Source organism: Hyla sarda, chromosome 11 (genome assembly GCF_029499605.1).
Source record: "Hyla sarda isolate aHylSar1 chromosome 11, aHylSar1.hap1, whole genome shotgun sequence".
NCBI classification, from domain to species: Eukaryota; Metazoa; Chordata; class Amphibia; order Anura; family Hylidae; genus Hyla; species Hyla sarda.
Genome location: NC_079199.1, coordinates 26790852 through 26803118, shown reverse-complemented (window position 1 = coordinate 26803118; position 12267 = coordinate 26790852). Strand labels below are relative to the sequence as shown.

The following is a 12267-nucleotide window of genomic DNA, read 5'->3' as shown; positions in this document are numbered from 1 at the left end:
GAGCACTGTGCTCATGATGTCAGCAGAGAGCTCTGTGTTCCAAAAAAGAAAAAAATGTCCTCTGTAGTATTCAGCAGCTAATAAGTCCTGGAAGGATTAAGATTTTTTTTATAGAAGTAATTTACAAATCTGTTTAACTTTCTGGCAACAGTTGATTAAAAAAAAGTTTTCCACTGGAGTACCCCTTTAAGGTAGGCAGGATGATCAAAGAGGGCAAAGAAGCACTTACATTGACTAGAAAGGGGGCTTGAGCCCCGGTCCTTTTGATGTTCCTCCTAAGAGTACCCTTTTCCCTGGCAGGAAGTAAAATGAGCAGCGATATGTCTGATAGCTTACTGGAGTCTACCGGGCAGACTGTGCAGTCTGCCATCATTATGTGGGCATTTAAATAAATAATTATGAGAAGTTCCCTTTTTATCACTTCAGCCCCTGCCCCCCAAAATGTCTTTGCATGCCTCTGCAAGGGGGAATACGAGGACCAGATAGACAATTTCCACTTAATGGGTTATGCCTTTCCATCACTGTTTATTTCTGGATTTAATCTGATAGCCCCTACTACATTGGTGGTAACGAGTAGTTACTGTTGCCTTTCTGTAATCTCAAACCAGTCTGCCTATTCTCCTCTGACATCAACAAGGCATTTTTATCCACACAGCTGCAGCTCACTGGATATTTTTTGAACCATTCTCTGGTTGAATATTCATGAAAATCCCTGTAGATCAGAAGTTTCTGAAAATACTCAAACCAGCCCGTCTGGCTCCAACATCCATGCCCTGTTCATCGTCAATTAAAGGTGTACTACGGCCCTGAGACATCTTGTCCCGTATCCAAAGGATATGGGATAAGATGTCTCACCGCAGGGGTCCCGCCACTGGGGACCCCCGCAATCTTGTATTCACACCCTCCTCCCATAGACTTGCATAGCGGGGGCGGGGGGTGACGTCACATGGGGGGCGGAGTCGTGACATCATGATACTCCGGCCCCGTGGTCGCCACCCGGCTGTTTGTGAGCTGGCACCGCGGCATGTAGGTCAAACCGGTGGGTGGTTGTCAAGTTGTCTTGACCACGCCTACATGCCTAAATGCATTGAGCTGCTGCCATGTGATTTCTCTGATTAGCTATTTGTGTTAACAAGTGATTGAAGAGGCGTACCTAATTAAGTGTAACTAAATTGTATCTGGTCTCCAAACTGCGGACCTCAAGCGGTTGCAAAACTACAACCCCCAGCATGCCCGGACAGCCAACGGCTGTCCGGGCATGCTGGGAGTTGTAGTTTTGAAACAGTTTTAAGAGCACTGACATACATTCTGGTTATACACAGATAGAAAAAAAAAGTTTGTTCTGAAATCCTCGCTTGTCTCGAGGCTGCGCAGGTAGAAATGCAGTTTTGTCGGCCCCTCGGAGCATCGCTCACTGTTGTCATGGCAATCGTGCGGTTGCTAAAAGACCGGGGATCAGTACAGAGAGATACAATTGCTATTTATGTATCTGTAGATTCTTTATTTAAAAAAATAATGATATGAAATGTATGGCAGCAGGCGCGGCGGGTAGGGGGGTGAGACCACCATTAATTCTTCTTTATCACTACAAGATGCTCCATCCTAATTTGAACCGGATTCTGAGCAGCCTGAGACTTTATCCCTGGCCCGAAACATCAGGTCGCGTTACTTTAGAAGACGACACCACCTGCAGCGCTACACACATAGACGCGGTCGCTGTTAGACATAAGCATCGTTCTCTTCTTCATCGATCCTTGACAATGTATCACTATCGCATCGTATTATTGTTTATTGTTACTGTTTAAGGTAGTGTTACTGATTTACTGTGCTGGAGAAAAAAATCAATAGAAGAACAAAGAGTTATATATATATATATATAGACTGCTCAAAAAAAATAAAGGGAACACTAAGATAACACATCCTGGATCGGAATGAATGAACTAATCGTATGAAATACTTTCGTCTTTACATAGTTGAATGTGCTGACAACAAAATCACATGAAAATTATCAATGGAAATCAAATTTATCAACCCATGGAGGTCTGGATATGGAGTCACACTCAAAATCACAGTGGAAAACCATACTACAGGCTGATCCAACTTTATATAATGTCCTTAAAACAAGTCAAAATGAGGCTCAGTAGTGTGTGTGGCCTCCACGTGCCCGTATGACCTCCCTACAACGCCTGGGCATGCTTCTGATGAGTAGTGTTGAGCGGCATAGGCCATATTCGAATTCGCGAATATTCGCGAATATATGGACGAATATTCGTCATATATTCGCGAACATTCGCATATTCGTTATATTCTCGTTTTATTTTCGCATATGCGCATTTTCACACGCAAGTCTCACACAGTAGTATTACAGCCTTCTTTACACCACACAAGCTGGAAGCAGAGAGGGGTGATCACTGTGATGTGTACTGTGAAGAAAAAAAAAAAAAAAAAAAATATTCGTAATTACGAATATATAGCGCTATATTCGCGAAATTCGCGAATTCGCGAATATGCGATATTCACGAATAATATTCGAATTGCGAATATTCGTGAGCAACACTATATAGCGCTATATTCGCGAAATTCGCGAATTCGCGAATATGCGATATTTGCGAATAATATTCGATTTGCGAATATTCGTGAGCAACACTACTGATGAGGTGGAGGATGGTCTGCTTAGGGATGTCCTCCCAGACCTGGACTAAAGCATCCGCCAACTCCTGGACAGTCTGTGGTGCAATGTGGCATTGGTGGATGGAGCGAGACATGATGTCCCAGATGTGCTCAATTGGATTCAGGTCTGGAGAACGGGCGGCCAGTCCATAGCATCAATGCTTTCCTCTTGCAGGAACTGCTGACACACTCCAGCCACATGAGGTCTAGCATTGTCTTGTATTAGGAGGAATCCAGGTCCAACCGCACAGCATATGGTCTCACAAGGGGTCTGAGGATCTTATCTCGGTACCTAATGGCAGTCAGGCTACCTCTGGCAAGCACATGGAGGGATGTGCGGCCCCCCCCCCAAAGAAATGCCACCCCACACCATTACTGACCCACCCCCAAACCTGTCATGCTGGAGGATGTTGCAAGCAGCAGAACATTCTCCACAGCGTCCCCAGACTGTCATGTCTGTCACATGTGCTCAGTGTGAACCTGCTTTCTTCTGTGAAGAGCACAGGGCACCAGTGGCGAATTTGCCAATCTTGGTGTTCTCTGGCGAATTCCAAACGTCCTACACGGTGTTGGTCTGTAAGTACAGCCCCCACCTGTGGATGTTGGGCCCTCATACCACCCTCCTGGAGTCTGTTTCTGGTCTTTTGAGTGGACACGTGCACATTTGTGGCTTGCTGCAGGTCATTTTGCAGGGCCCTGGCAGTGCTCCTCCTGCTCCTCCTTGCTCAAAGGTGGAGGTAGCGGTCCTGCTGCTTGGTTGTTTCCCTCCTACGGCCTCCTCCACGTCTCCTGTTGTACTGGCCTGTCTCCTGATAGCGCCTCCATGCTCTGGACACTGCGCTGACAGACACAGCAAACCTTCTTGCCACAGCTCGCATTGATGTGCCATCCTGGATGAGCTGCACTACCTGAGCCACTTGTATGGGTTGTAGACTCCATCTCATGCTTCAACTAGAGTGAAAGCACAGCCAGCATTCAAAAGTAACCAAAACATCAGCCAAGAAGCATAGGAACTGAGAAGTGGTCTGTGGTCACCACCTGAAGAACCCCATTCTTTATTGGGGGTGCCTTGCTAATTGCCTATAATTTCCACCTGTTGTCTGTTCCATTTGCACAACAGCATGTGAAATTGATTGTCAATCAGTGTTGCCTCCTGAGTGGACAGTGCGATTTCACGGAAGTGTCATTGACTTTTAGTTACGTTGTGTTTAAAGGAAAACTGTCAGCTTTTGACCCCTCCCCCCCCCCCCCCCCCGCACTAACCAGTGCTACTGGCAGGTAGTGTGGGGGACGCTGATCAGTTTGGTCTTTACCGTGCCTTGATCCACCGCGCCATTCCGCGGTAATCTTCTGTTTTCAGAATATGCAAGTGAGGTGCTAACTTGCACCGGCCGGGCTAACTGGCACTCTGACATCAGTGCCGCTGGCCGCAGCGCTGCCCAGCTCATCAATATTCCTCCCCTCTCTCTTCATTACAGAGTGGGAGGAGAGGGAAAGACGGAGGGAGGAGAGGAATATTGATGAGCCGGGCGGCGCTGTGGCCAGCGGCACTGACGTCAGAGTGCCAGTTAGCCCGGCTAGTGCAAGTTAGCACTTCATTAGCATATAAAAAAAAAAAAGAAGATTACGGTGGAACGGCACGGCGGATCCGGGCACGGTAAGGACCAAACTGATCAGCGTCCCCCGCACTACCAGCCTGTACCACTGGTTAGTGCGGGGGGGAGAAAGCTGACAGTTTTCCTTTTAAGTGTATATACAGTATATAAAATTAGATTTTCTTATTTATATTTATATATTTTTCTTATTTATATTTATATATTTTTTACCTTTGTTTTTTTGTTTTTTGTTTTTTTAGACAATATATTCTTCAGATAACCTTACACTTCTTGGCTGGTAATCGGGTGTAACAGCATATTATTGAGCTTGTTTTCAGCATCCGCACTACAACAAAATGGAAACCGGTGGATTGCACGTCAATGCTTTATGTCCTCTGCTGAAGTGTTTTTACAGTGGACAGTTCTTTCCTTACCCCAGAGCGCCATCTTGTGTTCATGCCGTTAAATGCATTACCTAGATCTGTGCAACGTTTGAGGTTGTTTTATTGAAACAAATCGTATTTATCATCATTCATTTCAGGATTCAATCGTTGCTTTAATTGTTGTTTAGTCTATAGATGTATATTGTGAGTCGCTAGTTCGGTGACATGGTGCATAAATGTCCAAAAACTGGGCAGCATTTATTATTTAAACTAGATTATGGTGGAAAGTTGTAGGTCAGTGTTTCTCAACCAGCTGTTGCTGTCCAGGCATGCTGGGAATTGTAGCTTTGCAACAGCTGGAGACGCATAGGTTGGGAAACACTGACCTATAACTTTTCACTGTAATCTAGTTTTAATAAAAAATGCTGCCTAAAGGTCTATTCACACATACAGTATTTTGCGCAGATTTGATGCGCCGGATTTTCTGCTGCAGATTTCAAAGTTAACTGAATGACTGAGCACAGCTTGAAATCCTGCGCATTAAATCTGCTGAGAATACTGTACGTGTGAATAGACCCTTAGGGTCTGTCTTATAGGGGCGAGCTATAGTTTTTATTGATACAATTTTAGGTTACATGCAACTCTTTGTTCTCTTTTTGGGGAGGATGCAATCTATGGGTTGAGAAATATGGTGATATTTCAGAGTTCACACTTTTGTGGACACAGCAATTATGCTTCTTTAAGGATAAATATCAATTATAGTTGCCTACTTATTTTTATATAATTAAATAATAAAATTGTAATGTTTATTTAAAAATTTGTTATGTATGTATTTTTGAAATGTTATATTACCTTCTTTTACTTTAAGGCCAGGTTCACATGTGTTCGGCGTACCAATTCCTATCTGGTGTACATCCTGTAACAGACTTCCTGTTCCTGTGTACACTCTAGCAGGGAATTGAGCCAACTCTAAATTTATGGCTAGACTATATACCTGTATACATCTGTTACATGATGGACACCAGACAGGCTAAAAAAAAAAAGACAACAGCACAGAAAGGTAATGAAATAACTTTATTTACCTATATACAATGCATTCAGGAAGTCTTCGGACCCTTTCCCTTTTTTAACATTTTGTTTTCAAATAAAATAAAAATTAACTTAATTCATTCTGCACTCAATATTATGTAATTACAAAGTGCAAACATGATGTTAAAAAATCTTTGCTTATTTAATAAAAAGAAAAAACTAAAATTAGCATTGACATAAGTTATTATAGCCTCCAGTCTGAAGTGCATGTAAAGTTTCCTTCCCATTGTTAGGATGTCTTGCAAATGGGGTGAACACTCCAGGAACTGCTTCACAACCAGATTGAACACGTGTGTCATGCAGGGCGCATGGCTCAGCCTTCCCAGTCGCAGCGCAGGCAAGATGTTCACTTCACCTTCTTCCGACATATCTTGCATGTGGCTATGTGAACCTCCTCCTGATGCTTGATGAAAAACTGCCACACCGCCGAGTAGCTGATTTTCCCACCAACAGTCTTCACTAATTGACTGCTACTGCCTCTGACTCCAGGAACCCCTGTTCCTCTACCTCCCGGGAAGTTAGGCTGCAAAGCAGGTAGTCTGCCCGGGGCATGTTTGGCTCCAGAATTTCCACTTCTGCCACCATGCTGACTGCCAACCATGTTAACACCTTGCTGGCTAAGCTGCTGCCTCATGGGCAACCCTCCTCTCCTGATGATGATGAAGCCCCTTCTGCACCCGGCTCCCAATTGCGATCGGCTTCTCATCATCAACAAGTGTCTGCACATCACTGATGTCCTCCTCAGGTTCCCCAACAGTGTCTGCTTCAGGACCCTGAACGCTGGCAACACCGCCTCCCACGTCACTCTTCTCATCACTACTTGCCTGCCTAGCGGAGGAAGCGGCGGATGTCTCCTCCACTTCTTGGCTGGGCAGTAGCTCCTGACGGTCCTCTATTAGATCGTCCTCACAGAATAGTGGAGCTGAACCCACAGCATAAGATACTTCTGTAAGAGAGGGAACAGCATAGGACAGAGGCAATGGGAGGACAGGTACTGCTCCCGGGCCATGCCAACTGAGGGTTGTGTCTGAGGAACCCATTGACTGTTGACTGGGGGTGTCAGATGTCACTTGTGATGAAGTGGATGACCGTGTTGTTAACCAATCGATGACGGCAGATGGGTTGCTGGTTGAGGCACAACCGCTAGCTGATACCGGGAGCTCAGGCCTCTCGCTGCGACTCCTGCTGCCACCCGCCCCTAGTCTGCTGCGACCTCTGCCTGATGAATTTAGGCCTCTGCCACTCCTCTGTGCATTTCCTGGCACTTCTCTGCCTGACATATTTAGGGCGAATATGAGGGAAGTACAATATTCTTCACTACGCTTAAAACAGTATTTGTCTAGAACAGCAGCAGGTGTGTACTTTTGACTGTCCTTTCACAGTATCTAGGCCCTTGACAGATTAACAGCTACAAAATAGTACACTGCTTAGATGTAGGAATGTGGTATGCATTTATGAGGGCAGAAAAATGTGCTACAGTACATTTTAAAAAGTATCTGAGTACAACACCAGCCGGTGAGTACTTTTGCCTGGACTTTAACAGTATCTAGGCCCTTGACAGATTAACAGGTACAAAATAGTACACCACTTAAATGTACGTATGCGGTATGCACTTATGAGGGCAGAAAAATGTATTACAGTACGCTAAAAAAAGAAATTGCCCACAACACCAGCAATACACAACAATGCTGAAACAAAATTTCAAAAAGACTCTCTCTCAAATACTATTAGGAATGGACTGCTGGGTATGGATTATACTGTCCACAGACTAGTATAACCAGCAGACCAGTTGTTGTGGAACAAAGACACAGATTTGCCCCAAAAAATTATTTCTCCCTCCTCTCTCCCAGCTGAGGCAACACACAGCTCTCTGCCCCTCTCTGTAATACAATGATGTTCACAGTGACTGAGGGGTTAATCGCTGCAGTAAGAATTAATTTCTGTGCAAAAACGCTGAGGTGAAATGCTGCTGCAAAAAGCTTTTCTGTGTAACACACACAGTGATGTCCGTCCTATCTCTCTGCAGACGAGCCGGAAAATGTCTGCCGAATATATACGGCTATGACATCACAGATGTGACTGGCTGCTGATAGGCTGCATCCTGCATGTGATTCAGGGTCATCCCGCCTACCTGCCTTCCTGCCTTGCCTTCCTGACTTCCCAGCATTCCTTGCCCCATGTACTGACATGTGGATCTGCCATTTTAGATGCCCTGGAGCCTGGACCGCAGTAAATGGAGTTTAATGAAGCGATTCTCGTGATAGAATCACAGCGATATTCGCATTCGTTGCAAATCAAATTTTTCATGAAATTCGTAACCTAATTTGGGTTCGTCAGCTTTGATTCGCTCCTATCAGCCACAGGATGGATCGCACAGCCTCTAGCGTGTGCAGCTCATCAAGTTACACTGGGCTGCAGAACAAATGTGTTGCAGCATAGTATAACCTGTAAAAAGTAAAAAAAAAATAATAATAATAATAATAATAAAAGGTTCTTCAATAAAAATATGAAGTTTAAAAAGAAATTATAAATAAATGCCCCTTTCCAATAAAAGCTCTGTATTATCATAAAAAAAACACAAATAATATACCTACTAGGTATTGCTTTATGTGTACTATAAAGCTGTAATGTAAATTATTCTGCATGGTGAACGCCATAAAAAGAAAGTAGGTAAGTAACTGGCTCAGTGATAGGAAACAGAGGGTGGTTATTAATGGTACTTATTCTGATTGGGTGACCGTTACTAGTGGGGTACCACTGGGGTCCCGTCTTGGGTCCTGTTCTATTCAATATATTTATTAATGACCTTGTAGAGGGGTTGAATAGTAAAGTAGAAATCTTTGCAGATGACACTAAACTGGAGGTTTGGGCTGGGAAGTGGCAGATGAGGTTCAACACTGATAAATGTAAGGTAATGCACATGGGGAGTAAAAATCCGGACTGGGATTATGTATTAAATGACAGAAAACTTAGGACAACTAACATGGAATAGGATTTAGGAGTCTTAGTTAATAGAAAATTTTGCTGTAGTGACCAGTGTCGGGCAGCTGCTGCCAAGGCAAATAAAATCATGGGGTACATCAATAGGGGCATAGATGCCCACGACAAGGAAATAATTCTACCGCTTTACAAATCACTAGTCAGACCACACATGGAATACTGTGTACAGTACTGGGCACCTGTCACGATTCGGCTAGCTGGATGTAGATCCTCTGTGTCAGCGAGGGATTGGCGTGGACCGTGTCGGTGGACCGGTTCTAAGATGCTACTGGTATTTACCAGAGCCCGCCGCAAAGCGGGATGGTCTTGCTGCGGCGGTAGCAACTAGGTCGTATCCACCGGCAACGGCTCAACCTCGCTGACTGCTGAGAAGGCGTGGGACAGAAGGACTAGGCAGAGGCAAGGTCAGACGTAGCAGAAGGTCAGGGCAGGCGGCAAGGTTCGTAGTCAATGTGGATAGCAGAAGATCTGGAAACACAGGCTTGGACAACACTAAACGCTTTCACTGGCACAAGGCAACAAGATCCGGCAAGGAAGTGCAGGGGAAGTGAGGTAATATAGCCAGGGAGCAGGTGGAAGCTAATTAGGCTAATTGGGCCAGGCACCAATCATTGGTGCACTGGCCCTTTAAACCTCAGAGAGCTGGCGCGCGCGCGCCCTAGAGAGCGGAGCCACGCGCACCAGGACATGACAGCCGGGGGCCGGGACAGGTAAGTGACTTGGGATGCGATTCGCGAGCGGGCGCGTCCCGCTATGCGAATCGCATCCCCGCCGGCAATGTCAGTGCAGCGCTCCCGGTCAGCGGGTCTGACCGGGGTGCTGCAGAGAGAGGAATGCCGCGAGCGCTCCGGGGAGGAGCAGGGACCCGGAGCGCTCGGCGTAATAGTACCCCCCCCCCCCCTTAGGTCTCCCCCTTTTTTGTCCGGCAATTGTTTCACATGGGACGAGGACACTGGGAGGGATTGTAGGGTTTCCTCAAAGGCAGGCAGTACAGCAGGAGTGGAAATGGGGAGGGAGGGCAGAGGGTGAAGCTTGGCACGGGGCAGGGTGTCACCAGGAAGGGGGCCATGAGGAGGCACTGCACAGTCCTGATAGGCCTTGGGGAGACCAGGTGCAGGAGGAGGCACTGAGGCTTGCCTGACGGGACTGGGAGGAGACGTGAGGCATCTCTTGCGGCAAGCAGGACCCCAATTCTTGATCTCCCCGGTGGTCCTGTCAAGGGTGGGAGAATGATGCTGGAGCCATGGCAGACCGAGGAGGACTTCAGAGGTACAGTTGGGAAGGACGAACAATTCAATCTTTTCATGATGGGATCCAATGCACATTAAGAGAGGTTCTGTGCGGTAACGCACAGTACAGTCCAACTTCACTCCGTTGACGACAGAAATGTAGAGCGGCTTGACGAGACGGGTCACCGGGAACCGAGAACTTATTCACCAAAGAGTCCAGAATAAAATTTCCAGAAGCACCAGAGTCCAAGCAGGCCACGGCTGAGAGGGAGGAGTTGGCAGAAGGAGAAATCCGCACGGGCACAGTGAGACGTGGAGAAGCAAATTTCGTACCAAGAGACGCCACACCCACGTGAGCTGGGTGCGTGCGTGCATTTCCCAGACGTGGTGGGCGAATAGGGCAATCCACCAAGAAGTGTTCGGTACTGGCGCAGTACAGACATATATTGTTATCCCTACGGCGAGTCCTCTCTTCATGGGTCAGGCGAGACCGATCCACTTGCATAGCCTCCTCGGCGGGAGGCCCAGGGGTAGATTGCAGAGGATACTGTGAGAGAGGTTCCCAGAGATCAATGTCTTTTTCCTGGCGGAGCTCCTGGTGTCTCTCAGAAAAACGCATGTCAATGCGGGTGGCCAAATGGATAAGTTCTTGCAGGTTGGCAGGAATCTCTTGTGCGGCCAGCACATCCTTGATGTTACTGGATAGGCCTTTTTTAAAGGTCGCGCAGAGAGCCTCGTTATTCCAAGATAATTCGGAAGCGAGAGTACGAAATTGGATGGCGTACTCGCCTACTGAAGAATTACCCTGGACCAGGTTCAGCAGGGCAGTCTCGGCAGAAGAAGCTCGGGCTGGTTCCTCGAAGACACTACGGACTTCAGCGAAGAAGGACTGGACTGTGGCTGTGGCAGGATCATTGCGGTCTGAGAGCGGTGTGGCCCAAGACAAGGCCTTTCCAGAGAGAAGGCTAACTACGAACGCCACCTTAGACCGTTCTGTAGGAAATTGGTCCGACAACATCTCCATATGTAGGGAACATTGAGATAAGAATCCACGGCAGAGTCTAGACTCCCCATCAAATTTGTCCGGCAGGGACAAGCGGAGGCTAGGAGCGGCCACACGCTGCGGAGGAGGTGCAGGAGCTGGCGGAGGAGATGGTTGCTGCTGTAGCAGTGGCAGAAGTTGCTGTAACGTGGCGGTCAACTGCGACAGCTGCTGTCCTTGTTGGGCGATTTGCTGCGATTGCTGAGCGACCACCGTGGATAGGTCAGCGAGACTTGGCAGCGGCACCTCAGCGGGATCCATGGCCGGATCTACTGTCACAAATCGGCTAGCTGGATGTGGATCCTCTGTGTCAGTGAGGGATTGGCGTGGACCGTGTCGGTGGACCGGTTCTAAGATGCCACTGGTATTCACCAGAGCCCGCCGCAAAGCGGGATGGTCTTGCTGCGGCGGTAGCAACCAGGTCGTATCCACCGGCAATGGCTCAACCTCGCTGACTGCTGAGAAGGCGTGGGACAGAAGGACTAGGCAGAGGCAAGGTCAGACGTAGCAGAAGGTCGGCGGCAGGCGGCAAGGTTCGTAGTCAATGTGGATAGCAGAAGATCTGGAAACACAGGCTTGGACAACACACTAAACGCTCTCACTGGCACAAGGCAACAAGATCCGGCAAGGAAGTGCAGGGGAAGTGAGGTAATATAGCCAGGGAGCAGGTGGAAGCTAATTAGGCTAATTGGGCCAGGCACCAATCATTGGTGCACTGGCCCTTTAAATCTTAGAGAGCTGGCGCGCGCGCGCCCTAAGGAGCGGAGCCGCGCGCGCCAGGACATGACAGCCGGGGGCCGGGACAGGTAAGTGACTTGGGATGCGATTCGCGAGCGGGCGCGTCCCGCTATGCGAATCGCATCCCCGCCGGCAATGTCAGTGCAGCGCTCCCGGTCAGCGGGTCTGACCGGGGCGCTGCAGAGAGAGGAACGCTGTGAGCGCTCCGGGGAGGAGCAGGGACCCGGAGCGCTCGGCGTAACAGCACCAGTGTACAAGAAAGATATAGTGGAGCTGGAGAGGGTTCAAAGACGGGCAACCAGAGTAATACGGGGAATGGGAGGACTACAGTACCAAGAAAGATTAGCAGAAATTGGGTTATTTAGTTTCGAAAAACGAAGGCTTAGGGGAGACCTAATAACTATGTATAAATATATCAGGGGACCATATAGAGATCTCTCCCATGATCTATTTATACCCAGGTCTGTATCTATAACAAGGGGGCGTCCTCTACGTCTAGATGAAAGAAGGTTTCTACACCA

General features: G+C 47.6%; 2 long non-coding RNA genes across 6 annotated transcripts in view; one reads left to right on the top strand and one right to left on the bottom strand.

The window, feature by feature from the left end:
- LOC130295533 (uncharacterized) overlaps positions 1-12267 on the bottom strand; it is a 58901-nt gene that overhangs the window by 4866 nt on the left and 41768 nt on the right. The window lies entirely within an intron of this gene.
- Positions 1-12267, top strand: part of LOC130295532 (uncharacterized) — a 116113-nt gene that overhangs the window by 63582 nt on the left and 40264 nt on the right. The gene's annotated exons all lie outside the window — the stretch shown is intronic.